The sequence below is a fragment of the Elephas maximus genome, chromosome 14 (assembly GCF_024166365.1).
Source record: "Elephas maximus indicus isolate mEleMax1 chromosome 14, mEleMax1 primary haplotype, whole genome shotgun sequence".
Lineage (NCBI taxonomy): Eukaryota > Metazoa > Chordata > Mammalia > Proboscidea > Elephantidae > Elephas > Elephas maximus.
In genome coordinates this window covers 2,229,405-2,236,100 of record NC_064832.1, presented here as the reverse complement: position 1 = coordinate 2,236,100, position 6,696 = coordinate 2,229,405, and the positions used below count along the sequence as shown (strand labels likewise).

Below are 6,696 nucleotides of genomic sequence, written 5' to 3'. Positions count from 1 at the left end.
ATGTGTCATAAATTGGGTGCTACCTGTATACCAAATTTACTGAGTTTGTTCCCTAAAATCCTCCTAAGTTCCCCAAATATTTTAGGATCATGCACTGTTGTTGTTGTGTGCCATTGAGCTGATTGCGACTACTCATAACAACCTTATACAAAGAGTAAAACTGCCGTATCAGATTTTCTAGGCCTCCCCAATTTAAACATGTTTGATGTCTTAAATTTCTTACAATTACTATCAGTATTGTTGCACAAATTCCCAATCTTTGCCAGTGGAAGCATGTAAATTGATTTCTGAGTCCATTTGTCATGATCCTATTCATTTTTGATAGCGATCATGTTTTCTGGTTTGACCACAAATTCCTGGCTTGCCATATATAAATTATATCCATAACTGGTAGCCTACCATTTCCCCAAAGAGCTGTGGCACTTTTGATAGGAATTTTTTTTTTCTTTTTTTAGATATCACAATCTCAGGGTTGGGAGTGTTCACTGCTACTGTATTGATCATTATTTCTAAGTCTTTTCAGTGGGCAGAGATAGAAAATATGTCCATTTTAAAGGTAAAATGCATCATGAATTTTTTTTAAACTTGAAATTCTGTTGTTACTGAAGAAGTTGAATGATTTGTACTGAGGAGTTCATGTATTTTATCTCAGAATTACAGTCCTAATCTTATTGAAAACAGTTTAAAAATTGTTGCAATTTTTTTAAAGTAATTTGAAATAGTTCCAACACAAGGCATTTTTTTTCCCAATAAAAAATTCCAAAATTTGATGAACTTTTTAGGGACATTTTCATGCTACCAAACTCCAGCTTAAGAGCACACTATTTTTTCAATGCGGAGGTCACATTTTAAAAATAAGTAAAAAAGTTAACTTTTATAAGAAGGTGGCAATAAAGGGAAAAAAACAGATGTTTGAAAATATATCTACTGTTTTGTGAATTTGTTAACAAAAATGATGTAATCAAATGAACTGTAAAACCTCATGTGTGCATACTTAACTCCTGTAGAAACATAATTTTCTAATCTGTTTTTAACAAAAGAAGTAGCCCGGATAGGTGTTCTACCCATTTTAAAGAAAACATGCCTGCAATAGCTTCTGATTTACTTGTAAGATAAACTTTCAACAGCATGCCTACATAATTTTTGAAAGATATTGAAAATTGTTATGAGTTAGTAAGCACAACCACTAATGTATTTATTCTATATTGATGTACTGTGTGTCGTGAGGAAACCCTGGTGCCATAGTGGTTAAGTGCTACGGCTGCTAACCCAAGGGTCTGCAGTTCAAATCCACCAGGTGATCCTTGGAAACCCTATGGGGCAGTTCTTCTCTGTCTTATAGGGTCGCTATGAGTCGGAATTGACTTGACGGCACTGGGATGTGTTGTGAGGTGTCATTTTTAGCCCTAGTAGTTATTGAGTGTAAATTCTACAATATAATATGCCTAGAAGCAGGACATTTATTCACTAACAGCCACGTATTAGATAAGATTTCAAAAATATGGAGGCATAGTCAATCACATTGCTCTTACTACAGATATTATTATTAATGCAAATGATTATCTTTTGAAGCAAAAAAAGTACCATGAATAAAGTAAATTAAAAATCTTAAATATCATGTATTTTGTCTTCAATAATTTTATTTATTTTAATATAATATAATATATGATATAAAGAACGAAGTATATATGTGACAGTAAACAACAACAAAAAAACTTCAGAGGTTCACAATAAAATAAAAATGTCAGCCACTATTCTAGATAAATCATTCAATACAGATCATAGTCAAATTTTTCTTTTTAATCCCATAAAAGTTCATAATCCATATCCTGATATTGTGACCTAATAATTTGCCCTGAAATGTAAAAAGTATTTCATATCCTTGGAAAGATGCAAACCCAGAGTGGGATCTGGGGCAATGGAGCCAAACCTTGAGCTTTCGCTTGTGGCCAACTTCCGGATACAACTTTAAAAAATTAATTTAACTCAAGTTGCTTGAATTTTTCAAACAAATACTTTATTCTTTGCTTAACTCAGAATAAAGGGTCTTCTATTTTCCTGGAAGAACTATCTATGGCCATATCTTCCCTTTATAGACCTTTATCCATGCATTTATCTAGAAAAATGTGTGGCCTAAATGAACCCACATCCTCAGATGGAGTTGACCTTTTGACTCCCATATTTGTATTACAAGGAAATCTACATTTTAAATAAATTATCTGAATTCCAACATTGCTTGCTTCTTGGCATAATGTAGCACAGAGAAATACAATTTTGAATACCTGTTTCTGAAAACCAAGCCATATTAAACCCTTTTTTTAACTTTATAGCCTCTACCAGTAGGATATTGAAGTTTGTGTTATGGTAGTGTTCTCAGTTTTAGCATCCTCATTTTCTCAATCTATATTTTATTCAACCATTAAGTTAGTGACCTCAGATCTTCAGGTAAGATACATTTGTTGTGATAGATACTATTAGTAACCAACGTAACATGAACACCCTCTTTTCTTCCCCACATGTGTAAAGTACAAATTCGTTCAAAGATACTAACTGCCCAGTTTTAAAACTTGCTCTTTCAACCAGTACTTAGCTTGAGTTTGGATAGTGAAGTAGTAATGGCCAAAATAGTGCTTCTAGCATGAATGAGCCTTATAAAATTAATAGACAAAGCCTTATTTCCCTTTTACCATCTCATCCTTTAGTCTTCATTCCGCTTGGATCATGGGTGTAATGTTTAGTAATTCAGGAGCTATTCGAGATCCTAGGAAAAAAGATAGAAGAAGCCTAGTTCTTTCACTGAGCTGCTAGAGATACCACTGATTGCCTAATATCAGACTTCTGTTGCATGAGCATAAATCTCCCGTTGGTTTAGCATGATGGTTGTAGTTTCTCTGTTATTAGTATTTGGCTGTGTTAGAGACCTAACGAGTATCTGCCCTACAATTTCTTTCAGTAAGATGACATTTATTTAATGAACTAAAAGTAAACTAAATGAGTACTATTCTAAGCAAAGTAGCCCAGCCAATCATGGAACACTATTAAAATACTAGATGCAGTGAAATTCAAATCCATCATACACCCTAATTCTCCAAACCCCTCATTGAAATATCGGCAAATTGACACATAGCGACCCTACGTATGACAGAACAAAACACTGCCCAGTCCTTCGCCATCCCCACAATCGTTGTCATGCTTCAGCCCATTGTTGCAGCCACTATGTAAATCCATCTAGTGAAAAAGAGGGTCTTCCTCTTTTTCACTGACCCTCTACTTTACCAAGCATGACGTCCTTCTCCAGAGCCTGATCCCTCCTGATAACATGTATCAACAAATAAATGGCAAAAAAGACTCAAACCACTCTTGTTCCCTTACTCCGAAACTTAGAAAGATCAGTAAATTCACAATTTAATATGGATGTTTACACTGCTAAGGGTATAAGTGCTGTGTAAGGAAATATTGAAAAGATACAATTTCAACTGCAGAGTCTAGTGACCTGTAGATAATATATACATAAATATTCTAGACAACTAGATATATGTAGTTAATTATCTCCGATGTCTTGTGAGGTATATGTTGCAGTATAATGGATTAGTTATAAAATCATTTAAGACAGTCCAAAATATATTGATGTCATATTTCTTTATATGCATGTTTAAAATGCAATACTGGTTGCAATAATGAGCAAGAATAATACCTGAACTACAGTGGAACAAGCTCTGAGAGGCGTGAGTTCCAAAAAAGTTCCTTTAAAAATTTTTTTTTTGTTTAAAATTAAAAAAATGGATAAAAATGCATTTGAATGTTTCAAATGATGGTCTCAGTATTTCGGACTGTGTTTTAACTACATAGTTTCATAAAAGGAACACAGTCATGTGGTTATATAACATTCAGGCTCTTACAAGGCATTAACCTGTGTTGTTGAATTGACTTCCACATAGTTTTCTTTGACAAGGAAGAGAGCATAATGGAGATGGTAATCCACACACTTAACACTAAAAAAGTGAGAAAGGAAAGACAGTCTCTCACAGCTGCAGCTGAACTGGCCTGGCTCAATCACGTCGGCCATGGCGTTCTCGTCTTGATTCTCTAATAAAAGAAAAAAAATCCCTGAACGCCAGCATCAGAAAAAGGTTACTAAGATGGAACTTACTCGATAGACATTTCTGAGCACAGATAAAAACAAGAACACTCGCCGAAGAACTGAAATGGCTAATACCTTATTTTCCCAGTTAATATTAGTGACTGCTGTTTCTTTACCAAATATAGCTTTAGCAATGTTTCATTCCTCCTGCCTCCTAGATATAATTGCCTTCATTTCCAGCACCACTCAAGCCAGGAAAATTGTCACTTCCTTGATCCTTCTTCAAATCAACTAACGCCATTTGAAATTAGTCCCTTCCAACACTCTCTTAACTGCGGCCCTACACGATTTCCCATTATATGCTGTTTCATTTATTGCAAAAAGAAAATAAACCCAATATGTTCACTTGCATGTAGGTTCATGGTGGTCTTTAGCTGGAGGGTGTTGAGAGAAATTTATTCTATTGATGTATGTTAGGTATTTGTATACTAAGAATTTGCTGTTAAATGTTATATAATGGACTTTAATAATAATATATGGTTCTTGTATCCATAGAGTAAAATATTGAAGGCAGGCAAAAATGATGTGGACTTGATTGGGTTTAAGAAGACAATTATGGAAAAATGCCTGCATCAATAAAAAGATATTGCAGAGAACCCTGATTATAACACTGGTTTCAAAGAAAATCTCTACTGCCTAAGTCACACATATGTCTCATAATGATAAAATATGTTTTAGGGTATATAAACTGGATACATGATCTTATTCTTAGAACAACTGATTCTATAATATTAGAAGTAATCTTTTTTTATTTTATATATGTGTTTGATGTGTGAATATGTGTATAGATAAATGTGTATATGAATTTATAAGATTTGAAATTAGGCAGTATTTTAGGAGGATGTTAAGATATACATTGTAATATATATCACAATGTATATATATTTATGTGAGGGTGTATGTGTATTGTATTGCAAGCATTGTTCACATGAAGAATATGAAATGTGTAGAGGCAATAAGAATGATAAGAGCAGGGTAGGAATCAGAGAAATATTTTACACCCACTGTGATGAATTTGGAAAGTTTTCATGAAGAAGAGTATTTCAAAAACTTGTGGAATTACGTGTAAAAGCCAACATAGATGCAAAGGTAAGGGAATAAGTGTATCTTAGAAAATAGGAGCTAAGGAAATGACTTACAGTGGAGTAAAACAGACTTGTTCTTAAGAGAGAATGGGAAATGTGGAGTAGAGGCAACACCGAAAGGTTATTAAAATCTGAGGTGTTCCAGGGGATGATTCTAGCCTACAGCATTGATAGTCTCTTGAAACCAGTAACGTTTCAGAGAAGAAACACTTTCTTAATCCCCACCTGCATCTCCTTGTTCCGGAAACTATACACAATCGGGTTTAATGTGGGGGTCACCATAGTATAGAGTGCAGCTACCACCTTGTCCTTGTTAAATGTGTAGCTGGTAGAAGGGCAGATATAGGTGTAGATTAGAGGGGAATAGTAGAGGGAAACCACGATGAGGTGGGATGAGCATGTTGAAAAGGCCTTCTTCTTGCCTTCTGCTGTGCAGATTTTGAGAATAGCAGCAATAATAAAACCATAGGAGATGAAGGTGAGAATAAAGTCACCAATGGCAAGGATGATGTCAGCAACATACACCATCATCTCGTTGACTCTCACGGGACTGCAGGACAAAGCTAGAAGGGGAGGTATCTCACAGAAGAAGTGGTCAATGGTATTGGGCCCACAGGAGGTGAGCTTCAGGATGAGACCCGTGTGCACCCAGGAATTGGTCACTGCAATAGCCACGACAATGCTGAGCAAGGCCACACACATATGACGGTTCATAATAGTGCTATAGCGAAGAGGGAAGCAGATGGCCACGTAGCAGTCATAGGCCATGGTGGTGAAGAGAACCATCTCAGCCCCAAGGGACCATGTGAAGAAGAAGAGCTGGGACATGCAGCCGCCATATGAGATGATCTTCTCTGACGTGAGTGTGGGCCACAGCATTTTGGGCATGATGCTTGTTGTGCAGATGATGTCCATGATTGCCAGTGCCAGAAGGAAGACATAGTGGTGCTATAAATTATGGCAACAACAATGAGCATATTACCAAGAAAAGCCACAAGATAGATGAAGAGAAAGATAACAAAGAGAACTCCCTGGAGTTCAGGATTTCTGGTGAGGCCCAGGACTATGAACTAAGTCACTATGCTGTGGTTCATCCTCCTTTGGCGATTAAATGACTGACATTGCACTGGTTGAATGACGGGAGTTAAAGGGATCTGCAAATTGTTATTAGGAGATTTTCTGTGGTGAGCATGTGTGCGTGAATTTAACGATTTGATACAACTCTGTAGTAGGAATTCCGTTACGATGGAATTCTCCCTTCCAGACAATACCCTTTATTTTCCAGACAGATGCCATTCTCTGACTTGTGTTCTTCTATTGATGACTCAAACTAAAGCCAGTGGTTAAGAAGAAAAAGATAAGAAAAATAAGTCCCTTCATATATTTCTATATTATTTTCTGAGTTGAAACTTGTCTAAGAATAATTTACTTTCTTATGTAAACACCCCATGAAAATATAATACAAATAAA

General features: G+C 35.7%; 1 pseudogene; it reads right to left on the bottom strand.

The window, feature by feature from the left end:
- Positions 1–5,421: 5,421 nt before the first annotated feature.
- Positions 5,422–6,320, bottom strand: LOC126058388 (olfactory receptor 13G1-like; annotated as a pseudogene).
- Between the last annotated feature and the right edge of the window lie 376 nt (positions 6,321–6,696).